Source organism: Sceloporus occidentalis, unplaced genomic scaffold (assembly GCF_023333645.1).
Source record: "Sceloporus occidentalis isolate IW3139 unplaced genomic scaffold, rSceOcc1.0.p SCAF_21, whole genome shotgun sequence".
Classification (NCBI taxonomy): domain Eukaryota; kingdom Metazoa; phylum Chordata; class Lepidosauria; order Squamata; family Phrynosomatidae; genus Sceloporus; species Sceloporus occidentalis.
In genome coordinates, this window is record NW_028317001.1 from 683,858 (window position 1) to 702,889 (window position 19,032).

At 45.3% G+C, this 19,032-nt stretch overlaps 1 pseudogene; it reads left to right on the forward strand.

Annotated features, from left to right (window-relative positions):
- Positions 1 to 2,619: 2,619 nt before the first annotated feature.
- LOC149301314 (uncharacterized) overlaps positions 2,620 to 19,032 on the forward strand; it is a 54,464-nt pseudogene continuing 38,051 nt past the window's right edge.

A 19,032-nucleotide genomic window follows, 5' to 3' on the forward strand; every position in this document is an offset into this window, starting at 1 on the left:
GCAAGAAACTACAAATCCCAGGATTCCACAGGAAGGAGCCAGGAGAGTTAACACAGTTTCGAACTGGAATATTTCTGCAGTGCAGATACAGCCTGAGCTGGTTGTAAAAGGGTCGAAGCACCCAAGTCTGGTTTTTACCCTCTTAATCATGGTTTTACTTTCAAGAAATAACCTCTTTTTTCTGTCTAATCCTTACTTTTGTTGTTGTTTCTTTGTGTCTATATTTGTTTGTTTTATTCTTGGTAATGTGAGATGGTCTGTTTTGTCAACTTCATGAGTAAAAATCTCTTAGTAAGTAAGAAAACTGGGGAGGCTTTTAAAACCTCCCAAAGGAGCTGCTTTTGGCCTTTTTTCTAAGAGGGGGCAGTCTTCCTCTTAGAAGCCAAAGCCCAATGTTTGTGAAGAAGAAGAATCAGGCTTGTATTAATACTATCCTCCCCATTTCTGATCCCTTTTAAAACCCATGTTCCCCAGAAGGAGCAGAGCTGTGTAATATGAAAACCCTCTCTGAAAAGAGACACAAAAGACACACAAAGGGACACACTTCCTTCCTTTTGACCCAAGGAGCCTGGCTTCCTTATCACTCTAAAGCTTCAGGGAGAGAAAGACAAGCCAATGGTCAGAGGAGGTTCTGGAACATTATTCCCCACAGTCACAAGCAGCACACAAAATGGCTGCCAGAAAACAAAATGGCTGCCAGAAAACAAAATGGCTGCCAGAAAACAAAATGGCCACCAGAAAACAAAATGGCTGCCAGAATGCAAAATGTGAGTCTGGGGCAGGCAGGGGCAGGGTCTTCTAGCTGCTCTGCCCCCATTGGCCAGGCTCGAGAAGAGGCGGAGCTTCAGCTTCTCTATTTAGCTCTATGCGTGGAAGAGTGAGCGAGGAGAGGAGCAGAGTGTCCTAGAGAGAAAGAGAGAGACAGACAGACAGGGAGGGTCAGCAGAGAGACAAGGCCTGGAACCACTAGGCTTCACTGCTGCACTGAGGGCTGGCTGGGCCTGGCTTGGGTCTACTGCTGCTGATGCTTTCCTTTGGCCACTGCCACTAAGGTGGGGAGGAAGGAGGCCCAGCAGTCCTTCTAGGCATGGGCCACTCTCTCTGAAGGTGGGAGAGTGGGACTCCCCAAAAGGGATTTTAATGCTTTTAATGGTGGCTCTCATGCTATGATGATGATGATGATGATGATGATGATGATGATGATTGATGATGATATTATCAGACCTGCGGGGCAGAGGATGGAGCTGCTGCCACACCTTAATCATCATTAATGCCACCTTCCTGGGCGTTCTTGATGTGCCCCACCGTAATGGCCATGGCTCTGTCTTATGGAACTCTAGGAATGTTCTTTTGGCTTGGCATTTTAAGTGTTGTTAAGGTTTGGAAATCCTGTTTGGGGTCCCTTCCGACTTTGGGGCCCTTTCATCCTCTATTATGGCTTCCCTGAAGGCCTCAAACTGACCACTGCCAAGCACTGAGCCAGAGGCGGCCATTTTGTGTTCCGGAGGCCATTTTGTGTCCCGGCGGCCATTTTGTGTTCTGGAGGCCATTTTGTGTTCCGGAGGCCATTTTGTGTTCCGGAGGCCATTTTGTGTTCTGGAGGCCATTTTGTGTTCCGGAGGCCATTTTGTGTCCCGGCGGCCATTTTGTGTTCTGGAGGCCATTTTGTGTTCCGGAGGCCATTTTGTGTCCCGGAGGCCATTTTGTGTTCCGGAGGCCATTTTGTGTTCCGGAGGCCATTTTGTGTTCCGGAGGCCATTTTGTGTCCCGGAGGCTATTTTGTGTTCCGGAGGCCATTTTGTGTTCTGGAGGCCATTTTGTGTTCCGGACGCCATTTTGTGCTGCTTGTGACTCAGTTGAGCAGAGGCCTCTCTTTCTCTCCTGAGGCTCCAGAGCCAGGAGGAAGCCAGGCTTTTTGGGCCAAAAGGAAGGAAGTGTGTCCCTTTGTGTGTCTTTTGTGTCTCTTTTCAGAGAGGGTTTTCATATTACACAGCTCTGCTCCTTCTGGGGAACATGGGTTTTAAAAGGCATCAGAAATGGGGAGGATAGTTTTAATACAAGCCTTATTATCATTATTCTTCACAAACATTGGGCTTTGACTACTATCCCTGTTTTTAATAACTGTTTCAATAACTGTCCAATAATTTTAAATAACTATCCAGTAATTTAATGGCATTTTGTTTTGGATGGGAGTGTTAGGGTTAGGGTTTGGCAGATCATGAAACATGTTTTTATTGTATTGTATGGATATTTTTATTGTAAGCTGCTAAAAGGTGGCCATTCTTGTGTAGTAATTGTCTTGTGATTAACTCCCACAACAGCCTTGTAAGGTAGGCTTCGTAGGCTCCTAGGGCTGGAAGGGAGCCCCAAGGGCCAAACAGTCAGCCCCATTCTGCCCTCCAAGTCCTCCGAAAAGATGGCCATCCAGCCAGAGACTCCCCCAATGCTCTTTGAGGCAGCGTCTCCCATAGATTTGCTCACAGGTCATGGAGGTCCACAGTCCCATGGGAACCAGTTCTTTCCACCCCACTTTGGGAAAGGAGACCCCCTCAGCCCCCTGGACTCACTCCTTCCACTCATTCCTAGAATGGCTGGGACTCAGAGGGGTTCCTAGGCATTGCCACCTTCTGCTCTCCATGGCCATTGGCACTGACCTTTCCCCATTGCCTTTCCTCCCTCAGCCCTGTGGACCTCCTCCTCCTTCGCACTCAGAGCAACCCTTCTCTACGGTTGAGGAGACAGCCTCTGACCCAGGGAAGCTCTGGCAATAAAGGACTGCAGGAGAGGGCTGCAGGAATCAGGGTCTTTGCAGTGAAGGTAGGCCTTTATTCCTGGAGCTGAAAGAGGACCTTTGTTTAAATGTTTCAGTCCAGGATTGTGTGGAAGGGTTGCAGTTGAGAGAGTGAGCCATGCTTTGCAGGTATAAAGCCCCAAATTCAGTCTCTGGCAGCATTGTCCTCCCAGAAGGTGGAAGTTGGATTTCCAGACCCCAGACGCACAGTGCGCCAGTGAGTCCTTTGTGTGGGGACTGTGTGTGTACATGTTGTTTACTAGAGCTTTGTGAGATATTTCTTTCACTGGGTTTATAAAATGAATTTCCATAGGTCTTCACATCCCCAAAACTAGCATAGACCAGGATGCATTCTTCCCTCATAAACCTATACAGAAGAAGCATAAATTAGATATCTAAAACAAAGGAGTTTTGAACCAGCAAACAAGCCAGGAAGATGGCTTGCCAATAAAATAAGGAAGTTGAAACAACGAAAGACGATTACGGAAATAAATAAAGATTCGACATTAACATCTGGCCAAAATAAAATTAAAAAGGTCTTCCAAAAATTCTATGCTAAATTATATAAAGGATCTCAAACGTCTAGAGCCAAAATAGAGGAGTTTTTGGGAAAAGTTAACTCAAAGCCACTTTCAGACCAACAAAGAACTATATTAAATGGACCGATGACAACAGCAGAAATCATGGAAGTAATAAGAAAAAGGGAAAAAAGGGAAAACACCAGGAATGATGGCTTCATCGCCATTTATCATAAAGTATTTGAGGATCGACTGTTAACACCACTCAAATTAACGATAAATGCCATCAAAGGAAAGCATTATCCTGAAACATGGAAACAAGCTAATATAACTTTGCGGTTAAAAGAAGATATAGATGCAACTGAGGTAAAGAGCTAGAGGCTAATTTCCTTATTAAATATGGATTATAAATTATTTTCTATGATTTTGGCCGATAGACTCAAAAAAGTTCTTAAAGACTGGATTCATAAGCACCAATCAGGATTTCTTCCTCACAGAGAAATCAGTGATAACATACGAAACACCTTAAATATAATTGAATATTTAGAAAGGCACAACGGAAAAAAATTTGCACTTTGTCGATTTAGAAAAGGCCTTCGATAACATAGGATGGGATATGTTTATTTGCGACACTTGAAATAATCGAAATAGTAGCTTCTTATTTAAGATAGGGGCAATGTATAAAGATCAAAGAGCCAAACTGTTAACTATAAAAAGAAGAAGAAGAATTTAAGATTTCTAAAGGTACACGGCAAGCTTTCCCACTATCACCCCTTTTGTTCATTCTGATCCTTGAAGTGTGAATAATAGGATAAGATTAGAAAATAAGATCAATGGAATAAAAATTAACATACATTGAGTTTAAAATGAGAGTCTTTGCAGACAACATTTTGTATTCCCTGGAGAACCCAGAAAAGAGCATAAGGGAATTGATGGATGTAATACTGGAATTGGAATATGTTTCGGGACTAAAAGTAAACAGAGACAAAACAACAACAAAAAATAAGGAGGAAAGGAAGAACAAATCCTGGAAGAAATTAGTGGATTTAAAGTGGGAAAGAAAGTTAAATATCTAGGAATAAATTTCACCAATAAAAACGCAGATCAGTTTCACAATAACTATGAGACAATAAGGAAGGAAATCAGAAAAGACCTAGAAATATGGGGGAAATTACACTTATCTCTATTAGGAAAAATATCACTGATCCAAATGAGTTTCCTTCCTGAAATACTGCTTCTGCTTCAAGCGATACCCATCATCCAGAATGAAAAACCATTGACTCTATGGCAAAAGGAATAAAAAAAGAGCCAGGATAAAAACAAAACTACTTTGTGATGACAAAAGTAGAGGAGGGCTGGGTTTACCAAACTGAAAACTTTATGATGCTGCTTGTTGTTTAGTTTGGATTAGAGAATGGTTTATGTTAGAGAATGAACAATTGTTATGTCTGGAGGGTGAACATTTAAGATTTGGGTGGAATGGATCCCGAATTTACGGCAAAGAGAAAGTTCATAAAGAAAGCACAAATCATTTCCTAAGAAAAGCTGTATTGAAGATCTGGGGGGAAAACAAGTGTAGAATATGTCCAAAAATACCTTCATGGTGTTCGTCACATGAGGCACTTTTTGGGAGGAACAGTATCCAGAAAACTCTATGGTTAAGATACAAGGATGTACTGAAAGAATCGCAAGGAAAACTAGAGATCAAACTTAAAGAATCTGGCCTAGATTTTTCAATGGTGTCTTTATCGTCGAATGAGGGAGAGGTTTAAAATAGATGTGAAATGAGAAGGAATACAAAATGAAAAGTGGGAATTGTGGAAGCCATGCTCCATGTTCATTCCATGCCTGATGAGAGTGTTGGAGAAGCATGCAGCTGTGTTCTCTAGCCAGAAGCAAAAGGAAGGCATTCTCCTCTGAGGGCCACTGAGGAGGTCAGGAGGTTTCAGCAGATGATGCGCTCATTTCACATCTAGCGACAGGGACATAGCCAGGGTCCTCTCCAATTCCCATCCCCTGACCCCCCTCCACTCTCACAAGGCATGGAGTGTCAGGACCATGGTGAACAGGTCTGAGGAAATGACAGGCATGTGGCCACTAGGTGGAGCTGTTGTGGAAGTCATTGACAGCTCTAGTGGCAGCATTTAAACAGTGCATCATTGGAATGTTGATGCAACTGTCAACTGTCATTCTCAACTGTCACTGAGGAAGAGTCAGACAGTGTGAGCCTCAGAGTGGGTTGTTACTGGTGTGGATGGTGGATGGTGTCGATGTATATAGTGTTGTACACAGTGGAACTTCTTATATGAATAAAAGCCTGATCTGAGAGAAGATTACAGTGTCTCTGCTCATTGAGAAAGCGACAGGTGTTTCTTCAGCTCACAAGCTACTGACTACAGTCAAGGTGGAGAATCTGGTGCCATACGTTAACGTGTTGCCTCACGTGCTGCGCAACATAGCAACGTCAAAAGCGTTTTAACATGGAGTATCTGTTGTGTAGGGGAGCTGCAGTTAATCTATGCTAGGTCCAGAGGGCTTTGTTTGGTGAAGAGGGAGGAAGGGGATACCCACCTCTGCATTGGCCCAAAGGCATATGTCACCTGCGTATCTCACTAGCAGCATGCTGTTCTCTTTGTCTTGACAAATCAAGCCTAACCCTAGTCTCTTTTCTCAGGAACTTCATCTCAGTCTCCTTCTTCACAGCCTTGGGCCATATTTTGCTGAAAGAGACACGGGTGCAGGGCCACCAGGACAACCTAATGGCCAACACAGAGGCCAAGCAGAGGGAGTTGGGCTCCAAGAGAAAGAGGCTGTCGAAGTACAACAACTCTTTGGTGAGTTGACATCCTGACTATTAGTTTCCTTTGTGTCACTGCTGGGGCTGTTCATGAAAGCGAGCGGAGAACATATTGTTCCAATTTGGCAGAGAAAGTCCTGGTTAATCCTCTGTCACCCCACTTTTTCAGGGGCTTTCAAAAATGTCCTGGTTTCTCTCTCCTCCTCCCACTTTGCCCCTTCTCCTCAGCTGCCTTGGGTTGCTGCAAAGTGACTTCCAAGGAATTTGCACCCCATCAACTCAAAAATGGGGACAGGAGAGGAGATAAGTTGCCAGGGTCTTCCCTTGCCAGGAGGCTGAAGCAAAAGCAAACTGCTGTGCCCTTCCTAGCTTGTGTGATCTTCCTCCTAAACAACCTTGGCCATCCTCAGCACCTTCTGGTGTTGCTTGTCCACATGTGCCTTGCTTTTCCTGTCTGTGAAATGTTGGGGATATGGGAGACCATCTCTGGATCTAAATTGGGGGTGGCCCAGTGGCCTTCAAGTCCAGAATGCTCCCCAGAACTGTTTTTTAAAATGACATTTGCCTCTGAAATGTGGCAAGAAATGGCTAAATGCACCATAATTCTTTTGTGGCTAAATGTACTCTATGTGTTGGGATAGTCAGTATCCTAATCCATCCTCAATATCCCAGCCATGGCCTAAATTATATTGTTTATTACATTGCATGTTATATTGAAAGGATTCAAGACAAACTGATCTGAAAGGCAGTAGCTTTTTGCTTGCTAACAGAATTTAAAGTTTATTTCTGAAGTGATGAAATAACATTTGGGAAGCACCATGTGCTTTCCTCCCCTTTTCTTTGTCACTCTCTGGATGAGGGCTATTTTCTATTTCAGGTGACCTTTGCCGATGTGGCAGTATATTTCTCCAAGGATGAATGGAATCTGTTGACGGCGAAACAGAAACTTTTGTACAATTCTGTAATGATGGACAATTATGAAAATGTGGCTTCTGTAGGTAAGGAACATGAATCCATGGCTCTTTCTATGAAGACTGAGGGTCCTTTCATACTATATTATCATGTCACTAAGGTTCCACTAGAATTATAAAGTCATAGAGTTGGAATAGACCACAAGGGCCATCCAGTTCAATCCCCTTCTGCCATGCAGGAATACACATCCAGCCTCTCTTTAAAGACCTCCAAAGAAGAGGACTCCACCAAACTCTAAGGGAATATATTCCAATGTCAAAGTGCTCTTACTGTCACAAAGTTCCTCCTAAGGTTTAGGTGGAACCTCTTTCAATGTGTCTGGCATCCATTGCGGTGTCTTCTTTTCTCGGTGTCAGCAAAAAGCAAGCCTGCTCCTTGCGCAACAGGACACCCTTTCAAATGTTTAAACATGGAGATCATATCCACTCTTTATCTTCTTTTCTCCAGGCTAAACATAACCAGCTCTCTAAGCTGCTCCTCATAGAGCTTGATGGTTTCCAGACCCTTCACCACTTTGGTGGCACTCCTTTGGACATGCCCCAATTTGTGAACATCCTTTTTGAATTGTGAGGCCCAGAACTGGACACAGGATTATTCCAAATGAGCCTTGACCAAAGCAGAATAGAGTGGCACTATTACTTCTCTTGATCTAGAAACTATTCTTGTATAGAGGCAGCCTAGAATCACATTGGCCTTTGTAGCTGCCTCATCACACTGTTGGCCCATGTTCAACTTGCGGTCTACTAGGAGTCCTAGATCCCTTTCAAGCCTAGATTAATTGTGATAGCAACATCCTGTAGAATATTTGAATCTGTAGTTCAGTGAGGCACTATTGCTCTCCAGGTTCTAAGGATTCTAATAATCCCATCCTAAACCGCCAATTCTAGGATTTTATGGGAAGAAGCCATGGAGATTAATGCTTTTCTCACCCAAATGGTACTCAGCACATCCCTGAGCAAGTTTCCTACCTCTTTTGGCCCCTCTTCCATCCTTTTAAGGCTCTGGAGAGTCTTCTTAGGAGAAAGCCCTCCCTTGGGCCTGCAATGGTTCAGAGAGGGCCCAACAGTGGCAAAATGGCCTCTTCATCCCCAAAAGGATGTTTTGGGATGTTGAGGGGCAAAATATTATTTCATCTCCCCCCGCCCCCCGTAATACAATGTGGGGTTGCCCCTGAGATCTCCTCCAACCCCATCAGTAGTCCATGCCTGTCTTATAGATGTTTTAAGGCTGTTTTAAGGCTGCTCCCTGGCATTTCACCCTCACCAAAATTGGAGTCCAGGTCCCAGCCCTCTTGCTCTGCCTTTGCCAATGAATTATTTGTATATTGATTATCCTGCCTTTCTCAACAAATGGGCCTAAAAGGGATGTCATACTGAGGAGGGAGCTGACTTGTTTTCAGCTGCTCCAGAGACTAGGACCCAGAGCAGTGGATGCAAGCCGCAGGAAAAAGAGATTCCACCTCAACATTTGAAAAAACCTCTTGAGAGTAAGGGCTGTTCGACAGTGGAACACACTCCTTCCTCGGAGTGTAGTGGAGCCTCCTTCCTTGGAGGTCTTTAAACAGAGGCTGGATGGTCTGGGATGCTTCGATTGAGAGTTCCTGCATGGCAGGCGGTTGGACTGGATGGCCCTTGCGGTTTCTTCCAGCTCTATGACTCTATGATCCCTTTTATGCATCACACTCTGTGGGTTTGTGTCTGTAACGGAGAGACGGAGGGAAAGTGAAAAATAGAAAGGCAGGGAAGAGAGGCTGAAAATGAGATGCTGAAGCAGTGCAGATGGGCAAGAGGGAAGTTTGGAGAGCGGAGGGAGAAAGGGAAGGGGATCTGGCAGATGGGAGCCAGGAGGGGAAGGCTGGAGCAAAGCCAGGATCTCCTAGCTCTGTGCGGAGAGGAAGGGACCTCTGGGAAGGGCCAGGAGAGGGGCCTTGGGGATTGGGAGGCAGCCACCAACCTGACAGATTTTAAGAACCGAACCTGTGAGAACCAGCTAAGGTCCTTGTTTTCAAACATATTAAGGGGTTGCATTTAGAAATTATGAGCAATGTCTATGAAGAGAGGAAAGGGCAACACAAAAATGCCTTTTTGTCTAATGTTTCTTTTCCAACCTGAGCTTGCTTAGCTCCATGGGTGATTCCAGAGGCCCTTTGTTACCCGAAATGCTGGAGTCTGGGGAGGACACTCCCAAGTGCTATGCTTTCAGGGGAATTTCATACTTAGCTCAAAGGAGAGATTGGGGCAACAGTGGCCTCGGGACTCATCCCATTCCTGATTCCCCCCCCCCCCCGGTGTTAGGGGGATCCCATCTATTCTCGAGCCCTATTTAAATGAATGGGGCTCCACACGGGCGGCATTAACCCTTATGGGGCATGCCGCCCCTTTTCCCAGTGTGGCTTTTAGTGTATGCTGAAATCCACGTAAGGCGTGCCCGCGTATGACACAGGTGCACTGTACACGCATGCACACACATATAGGTGTCCACACAAACACACAAGAACTAGGTAACAAAGGTGGGAGTGGTGAATAGATGTTAGGATTTGCTAATGGTAATACGTAACCTAGACGGAACTTGATTCCAATTGCTGAGGGTCCACAATGGGGAGAGAAGTCAGTAACTCCCATGGCAAGTGGAGCTGGCGAGTGTAGTGAGGCGTTTAGCAATGTAAACCAACAGAGTGTCTGTCTGCAACTGGACTGCAATATTTATACTGAAATGGTTGCTAGTGGGCAGAAGCCGAGTTTTCTATAAGGTTTAAATCGTTTTAGAAAGTTTCCTGGGTGGGGAAAATATGGTCCAAAATCAAATTGAATGCAATGGGTGCTTGGTGCAAATACCTCAGACATAAGGGATTACCACACCGGTCCTCAGGTCCTTGTTGCTCTGAATTCCAGTTCCGTTCACAAGCCAATATACAGCGCAATGTGAGCATGATGCTCCCAGATGCAGCTCAACAATAACATAGCACAGAATGAAAACAACTTTCCAGATACAGGTATTGGCAATGCACTGGCCACATTTCACACTTAAAAATAAGTCACAGACACAGTTGATTTCATCCGAATCTTTGGAGGTTCTCTATCTTGAGTTGCAATATAATCAAAATATTTGCAAGCTCTCCTCTCTGACTTCCATCATGTTCACCATCTCTTCTATACACAACTCCAATCCAATCCTATCCACAGCAATCCACATGTGTCCTGTATTGTGTATTGGTTGTGATCCATCTCCTGGTGCCACACAGCATGAAGCGTCCTCTGCAGTTGGCTTGCATCATGCCATGTGCTCAGACTCAGGACTCTCTGGCCGTCTCACAGGATATGATGCCACTTTTCAATCAAAATATTTTACACATGTTTAAAGGAATCTTTTTTCAACAGTCTGTATGACTATCTGCTTCAACTGATTACCTCAAGGTAGTTCCCCCACAATCTCTTCTTTGCCAGCTCCTGTGGACAAGGATATAATCGTTTCATGGATTTGGGGCATCTGCAACAGGGTCCTGCTCAGGTCACCCACCCCAACTTTATTAATTTAATATCAAATAGGGAGGTGTGAACGTAGGGCTAAATCTTGGGCTAACACTTTCCTCTCTTAACTCTGATATTCAGTATTGTTTTCCTTCTTTACAGAAGAACTTGTCAGTCATGAGAGAGTCCACACATCACAGAAGCCATACAACTGCCAGCATTGTGGGAAACATTTTGCATACAAGTCGATCCTTCTCATGCATCGGAGAGTCCACACCGGAGAGAAGCCATACAAATGCCAACACTGTGGGAAATGTTTTTGTTTGAAGTCAGTCCTAGTGAGACATCAGAGAATCCACACAGGAGAGAAGCCATACAAATGCCAGCATTGTGGGAAATGTTTTTCTCAGCAGTCCTACCTACTGACACACAAAAGAATCCACACAGGAGAGAAGCCATACAACTGCCAGCATTGTGGGAAATGTTTTTCTTGGCAGTCAAACCTACTGACACACAAAAGAATCCACACAGGAGAGAAGCCATACAAATGCCAGCATTGTGGAACATGTTTTTCTTCTAAGAGAGACTTAGCAAGACACCAGAGAGTCCACACCGGAGAGAAGCCATACAAATGCCAGCATTGTGGGAAATGTTTTTGTTTGAAGTCAGTCCTAGTGAGACATCAGAGAATCCACACCGGAGAGAAGCCATACAACTGCCAGCATTGTGGGAAATGTTTTTCTTGGCAGTCAAACCTACTGACACACAAAAGAATCCACACAGGAGAGAAGCCATACAAATGCCAGCATTGTGGAACATGTTTTTCTTCAAAGAGAGACTTAGCAAGACACCAAAGAGTCCACACCGGAGAGAAGCCATACAAATGCCAACACTGTGGGAAATGTTTTTGTTTGAAGTCAGTCCTAGTGAGACATCAGAGAATCCACACAGGAGAGAAGCCATACAAATGCCAGCATTGTGGGAAATGTTTTTCTCAGCAGTCTTACCTAGTGACACACAAAAGAATCCACACAGGAGAGAAGCCATACAAATGCCAGCATTGTGGAACATGTTTTTCTCGGCAGTCTTACCTACTGACACACCAGAGAGTCCACACAAGAGAGAAGCCATACAAATGCCAGCATTGTGGGAAATGTTTTTATTTGAAGGGAGACTTAGTGAGACATCAGAGAATCCACACCGGAGAGAAGCCATACTAATGCCAACACTGTGGGAAATGTTTTTCTCAGCAGTCCTACCTAGTGACACACAAAAGAATCCACACAGGAGAGAAGCCATACAAATGCCATCATTGTGGAACATGTTTTTCTCGGCAGTGAAACCTACTGTCACACCAGGGAATCCACACAGGAGAGAAGCCACACAAATGCCAGCAGTGTGGGAAATGTTTTTCTTTGAAGGTAAACTTAGTGAGACACCAGCGAATCCACACAAGAGAGAAGCCATACAAATGCCAGCATTGTGGGAAATGTTTTTCTCGGAGGTCAGGCCTATTCAGTCACCAGAGAGGCAGCACAGGAGAGAAGCCACACAAAGCCAAGAAGTGAATGAACATTATTTTTGTAAAGGTGGAATACAAAAATATTTTTTCCATCCAGCGGTGCTAAAAAGCCCATATGAATTTATTTGCACAGTTTCTCTGTCCATATGTCTGTTTATGTTTTAAAGTTATGTTTAGTAAAGTTTAGGTTTTAATTGCTACTAGTATAGATAATTGCTTTGGGTTATAAATTTGGCGGGGGATTATGGGTCGTGGTTTAGGTTAGTTAGATGGGGGGCTGGGGTTTGTTGCGGCTGGCTAGAATAGCAATGATAGCATTCGGAATTTGTGGGATGTTGGCTGAAGAAAGTTGGGGACCTGTAGTAACAGAAAGGGATCCAGTTTCTTCGAATGTCTGGGGCAGGGAGAGATTGTGCGTGTGAGAGGGATGGCAAAGTGGGGGATAGATGGTGGGAATTGTAGGTGGGGGCTAGGTTTGGTAGAAGGTGGAGTTTTAGGTTTGGGGGTTTCAATATATTCTTTGGCTTGGGGAGGGCAGTTCTAGCTTAAACACTGAATTTCTGACTATGTGTTTTAATAAAGTTCTTTGCTATTTCAACAGACTGGACTCTTTGATGCGCAGAAGTTGTGAATTTGCACAAAACGGACCCTTTCTTCTCTCCTCATTCCTCAGCTCCATTCCCAGCCATAAGAACAGCAAAGGCAAACACACACACGAGATACGAGCCGACTTGGATGCCAGCATAATATAATAAGAAAAGATGTATTTCTAGCCCGCTCTATGAAGGAGAATCTGTGCTGGTTTCAACAATAAAATACATCGAGGTTACAATAAAATCCAAAAGAAATCAATCCCCCCCGATCCCAGTACTAAAACTGGATTAAACAATGAGAGTATAAATGTTGGGAGAAAATGCAGAGGTGAACTCAGAGCAATCTTGGAAGCTTGTGAGTAGATAGACAAACTGGCAGACTGGAGCTTTGCCAGGAAACACAGCTGCTAGATTAAAGCACCGTAGGCTGGCTTTTCTCCAAGAGGCACTGTTTATTTTTGGTTGCAAAACATACACGAGAGCTAGACCAACCCCATCCACCAATTACAAAACCCACACTGTACAATGATGATCTGAGCTTATATACACTTTTGCCATGTGGCAATCTAGCTCAACCCCTTCCTGTACAATTTCCTGTGTTACCTGGATTACTGTCCATCATTCCAGATGTCACCGCATATTTACACAAGTGCTATGTGCTGCTCTCTGGCACACTCCGCCACAATCTTGGACAATCCCCTGCTGTCTGGAGCCACAGCTGCAACCAATTCCTGGTTAAGAGCAGCGAGTGTCCATTAGCTTCTCTGCCACATCTGAACATTTTCAATGCTGCTCCATACCTCAACAATAAACACAGTAAAGACATTCCAGTGACTCTGTGAATAAGATCATACTGGATCATTGTGAATCTGTGAGTACTGAGGATGGGGACAAGCTCCTTGGAAGTGTGAAGAAGACAACTTGCCCTCTCAACCCTTGCCTTCCGGGCAAGGAAGCGGGAACTGCGACGGCTAGAGTACCGTTGGCGGAAACACCTTTGCTTAGACGACAAGGCTCTCCTAGACCAACTGTTAGAGGACTACGGAGAGGCAATACGAGCAGCAAAGAATTCGTTCTATGGTGCTCGTATTGCGTCCGCAGAGTCGCGTCCGGCAGAGTTGTTCAGGGTGGTCAGGGAGCTAACTCAGCTCCCTCCCGCCGTGAACCAGATCCTTGAACCTTCTAAGGCCTGCTGTGACCGATTTAACGACTTCTTTGCGGATAAAACCTCTCGGATAAGCGAAGGTCTTGATGCCGACATTCAAGCAGAACCTAGAGTAGAGGTATCCAGAGCCTCCGTGGACTTTATTAAACTGGATCAGTTTGAGTTGGTAAGTACCGATGATGTGGACAAGATCCTCGGAAGTGTCCGGAAGACAACCTGCTCTCTCGATCCCTGTCCCTCGTGGCTTGCGGCCCAGGGGGGACCGGCGGTAACCTTGTTGTTACGCCGGATTATTAATACATCTTTGAGGGAGGGCCAATTTCCATCAGAACTTAAATTGGCCATTATAAAACCTATCTTAAAAAATCCCTCCCTCGACCCCCTGGTTCATAATAATTATCGGCCAGTTTCGCTGCTGCCATTTTTGGGAAAGGTGATCGAGAGGGCGGTTGCAATCCAACTTCAGGCGATCTTGGATGAAACGGATTATCTGGACCCATTTCAAACTGGCTTCCGGGCGGGCTACGGGGTTGAGACGGCCATGGTTGCCTTGGTCGATGATCTCCGTCTGGGCATTGACAGGGGAAGCGTGTCCCTGTTGGTGCTCTTGGACATCTCAGCGGCTTTCGATACCATAGACCATGGTATCCTTCTGGGACGCCTGGCAGAGGTGGGAGTCGGGGGCACTGCGCTCCAGTGGTTCCGCTCCTACCTCACTGGGAGGTCCCAGATGGTGCAGCTGGGAGACGTGTGCTCCGATGAGAGGCCCCTTAAAACCGGGGTCCCTCAAGGAGCCATTCTGTCTCCCATGCTATTTAACATTTACATGAAACTGCTGGGAGAGATCATCCGGAGACATGGGGCGCGGGGTTATCAGTACGCTGATGACACCCAAATCATTTTCTCTATGTCTCCGACTGATGCAGTGACTGGGGATGGGGTCTCTCCTCTCGTGGCGTGCCTGGAGTCAGTAATGGGCTGGATGAGGGAAAACCGACTCAAGCTGAATCCAGAGAAAACGGAGGTACTAGTGATAGGTTCTCCTGGTCCAGGAATGGCGGTGGTTCCACCTGTCCTGAACGGGGTCACGCTCCCTGTGAAGGACTCCGTGCGCAGTCTGGGGGTGCTTCTTGATTCGTCGCTTCACCTGACTGCTCAGGTGAATGCGACGGTCAAGAACACCTGTTATCAGCTGCGGCTTATTCGCCAGCTGCGCCCATACCTGGCCCAGAGGGACCTAGAAACCGTTGTACATGCTCTGGTAACCTCGAGATTGGACTTCTGCAATGTACTCTACATGGGGCAACCCTTATACCAAACCCGGAAACTACAGATGGTGCAAAATATGGCAGCCAGGCTGGTCACTGGTATTTCCAGGACCAGCCATATAACACCGGTGCTGAAAGATCTTCACTGGCTGCCTATTTGTTTCCGGGCCCAATATAAGGCGTTGGTGATTACCTATAAAGCCCTAAATGGCTTGGGTCCAGGATACTTGAAGGACCGCCTCTCCCCATATATTCCGTCCCGCACCCTCAGAACATCCGGGCAGCTATTACTGAAGGTGCCTGGGGCTAGGCTTACTTCCGTCGCAAGGCGGACATTTTCCATCGCCGCCCCGGCCCTTTGGAACACGCTGCCCGTCGAGCTCCGCTCGATTACCTCCCTGGCCCAATTTAAAAGGGAGTTGAAAACCTTTTTCTTCCAGCTAGCATTCCCCGCATAAAAATCCTGTGGACCTCCCTCCTCTTCCGTGGCTATGAGGATGGGCTACTGGGGCTTTAGCTGGTTTTATTTTAATTTTATTCTTGTATATTGTATGGTACCGTTTTTAACCATTGTATGTGTACTGTAATTTTATGTAAACCGCCCTGATCTATGGAAGGTGCGGTATATAAATAAAAGCTTTATTATTATTTATTATTTCATGGCTGGTCATCCAAGGAGGAGATGCTTTGAGGACTCACCTGAGATATATCATAGATGCATCTCTTAGGGAGGGCTATTTTCCATCTTGCTTAAAAGAAGCAGTGATACGGCTGCTTCTGAAAAAGCCCTCCCCAGATCCCTTGGACATGAAGAATTACAGAGCGGTCTCCCGTCTTCCATTTCTCTTCAACTCCAAACAGTCTTGGATGAAACAGATTACCTAGATCCATTTCAACCTGGCTTCAGGATGGGATCCAGAGTCAAGATTGCTATGGTTACCTTAGATGATCTCCGCTTGAGTATCGACAGGGGAAGTGTGACCCTGTTGATGCTTTTGGGCCTCTCAGTGGCTTTTGATACTATTGACCATGGCATCCTTCTGGAACTCCTGAGGGAATTGGGGATCGGGGGCACTGCATTGCAATGCTTCCGGTCCTATTTCTCCAGCAGATTCCAGATGGAGATGCTTGGGGACAGTTGCTCCTCTAGTAGGGATCTTAAATGCAGCGTTCTCCAGGGTGCCATCCTATCCCCAATGCTAGTCAACATCTACATCAAACCGCCAAGAGAGTTCATCCGGAGGCATGGGACGGGTGCTATCTGTATGCTCATGACATCCAGAGATATCTCAGTGTCAAGTAAAGAAGGCATCTCCCTCTGAATGAATGTCACAAAAACCCACTGAGTGACCTTTGGCAAGTCACACTCTTTCAGAGGATGGCCATGGGAAACCCACTCTGAAGGAACCTGCCAAGAAAACCCCTTCAGAGACTCCCATAAGGTCACCATAAGACCTGAAACAACTGGAAGGCAGACACCAAGAACGACATTGGGAAATAAGGGCAAGCCTTGCCTTGGGCAAGTGCAATGACTGGGCTCCAGTCAATGGAGGTCTTCTTCAGGCAGTAAAGGGAGGTTTATGCAAATGCATTGTGACATCACTGCTACGGAAGGCTCTCTTGACCAATCAGAAAGCAAGATAAAGGTTTTTCTGGAAGCTTCCGTGAGAAGGAGATATAAGGCCTGAGAGACCAAGAGACAGTTGGGGGAATTGTGTCGGTCGGAGATCGAGAGTTAAAGAGCGGATCTTGGAAGTTAGTCTCAGAATTGGAAGCTTAGGTTTATTTGTTTTTTTAATAGCTTGTATGAATTGAGCATTATATACTTTCAAATATTGTACCTGCAAGATTCTTAATATCTTGTATGACTTATATTTCAGTTATATTTTGTTGTTTATAATACATACCTCCTTAGAGTATCTACTACTCGGCACTCCTTTTACACGTGTCTTGGCTCGGTTGATGCTTGGAAGATCAGTAAAGAAGTAGAAATAAGGTTCCTTAACCGGTCCCAGTGGAGGTTAAGGGAAACCCTTTGATAATTCACTGGGAGGTGGCAGCATGATTTAAGGAATTAAAGTGCCTTCTGGGCTAAGAGCCATAATGTCTAAATGTCTAATTAACAATTTGTAAGCCACTCTGATAGCCTTTTGGCTGAAGAGAGGGGTGTAAAATATTACTATTATTATTATTATTATTATTATTATTATTATTACAGGGCCGCGGTTTGGCTGCTTGGACCACGGAGATCATCACAGTGAGTCAATTGGAAAAGCACATCTCACTCCAGAAAATAATGGTACTTGAGGAGTTTGCACTCTACGTTTTTCTGTAATAATAGCTACAAACCTGATAATAGCATATGGGACATTTAGATTTTTAAGAGCAACTACTGCAGGTTTAAATGCTGCTTTAAAACCTCTTTCCATCTGCCAGATTTGCGCTTGTTTTGGGGGGAAATGAGAAAGTGTTGGGAGGGAGGGACTGGCAACAGAATTAGGAGATGCATTGCAGGCTATGGGCAATTTGCGGCCAAGTAAGGTCCAAAACACACGGCAGCAATAGTCCAGCTTGAGTGCGCTTTAACTGCCCTGGCCCAGTGTTAGGGAATCCTGGGAATTGGAGTTTATTGTGGCACCAGAGCTCTCTGAAAGAGAAGGCTCAATGTTTCACAAAACTACATTTCCCAGAATTCCCTAGCACTGCTCCAGGGCAGTTAAAGTGGTCCCAGTCCTGCAGCTGGACTGGCCTCCCTGAGCGGTCAAGACCTGAGCTGGTTGTGGATGATGGGCCCTCTTAATATTAATATTAATATCTCTCACTATTGATTGTAATTAAGGAGGGGATCAGGTTCCTCCTTTCAATAGCATCAGGAAAATGTTTAGGTGTTGTTAAGGTTTGGAAATCCTGTTTGGGGACTTTTGTGTCCTCACAGCCATCGGGTGCCATCAGGAAAACCTTCCTGTGTTGTTTAGGTTCAGAAATCCTGTATGGGGTCCCTTCCGACTTTGGGGCCCTTTCATCTGCCATTTTGGGTTCCCTGAAGGCCTCAAACTGCCATCTGCCAAGCACCGAGGCAGAGGCAGCCATTTTGTGTTCAGGCGGCCATTTTGTGTTCTGGCAGCCATTTTGTGCTGCTTGTGACTGTGGGGAATAAGGTTCCAGAACCTTCTCTGAGGCCTCAGTTGAACAGAGGCTTCTCTTCCTCTCCTGAGGCTCCAGAGAGAGAAGGAGGCCAGGCTCCTTGGGCCAAAAGGAAGGAAGTGTGTCTCTTTGTGTGTCTTTTCTGAGAGGGTTTTCTTACACAGCTCTGCTCCTTCTGGGGAACGTGGGTTTTAAAAGGGATCAGAAATTATCCCTTCTAAGATTGTCCCCCAAAAAGGCCAAAAGTAGCTCCTTTGGGAGGTTTTAAAAGTCTCCCCAGTTTTCTTATCAATAGATTTTCAAGGAAGAAGGAAGGAGGCAGACCAGACCATCTCATATTACCAAGAATGATACATACAAACAAACAAACAAATAACAACAAGAAGAATAAGGATTAGACAGAAAAACAAACTTCTTATATTTAAAAAAGCAAAAACATTTTTAACAGGATAAAAATTCAACTTGGGTCCTTTTGCAACTGAAACAGTCTGTATCTGCACTACAGAAATACTTCAGTTCGAAACTGCTTTAACTCTCCTGGCTCCATCCTATGGAATCCTGGGATTTGTAGTTTGTTGTGGCATGAGAGCTCTCTGGCAGAGAAGCCTAAGCGTCCAAAGGTAAAATCCCAGGATTCCATAGCACTGAGTGGTTAAAGCGGTGTCAAAGTGCCTTATTTCTATAGTGCGGATGCAGCCTTCTTGGGAAAGGGGCTGATGCTGGGGAAAAGAGGAGGAATGCATTAGGAAAGGGGGACGGACGGAGGGCCACCTGCAGCTGGACTGGCCTCCCTGA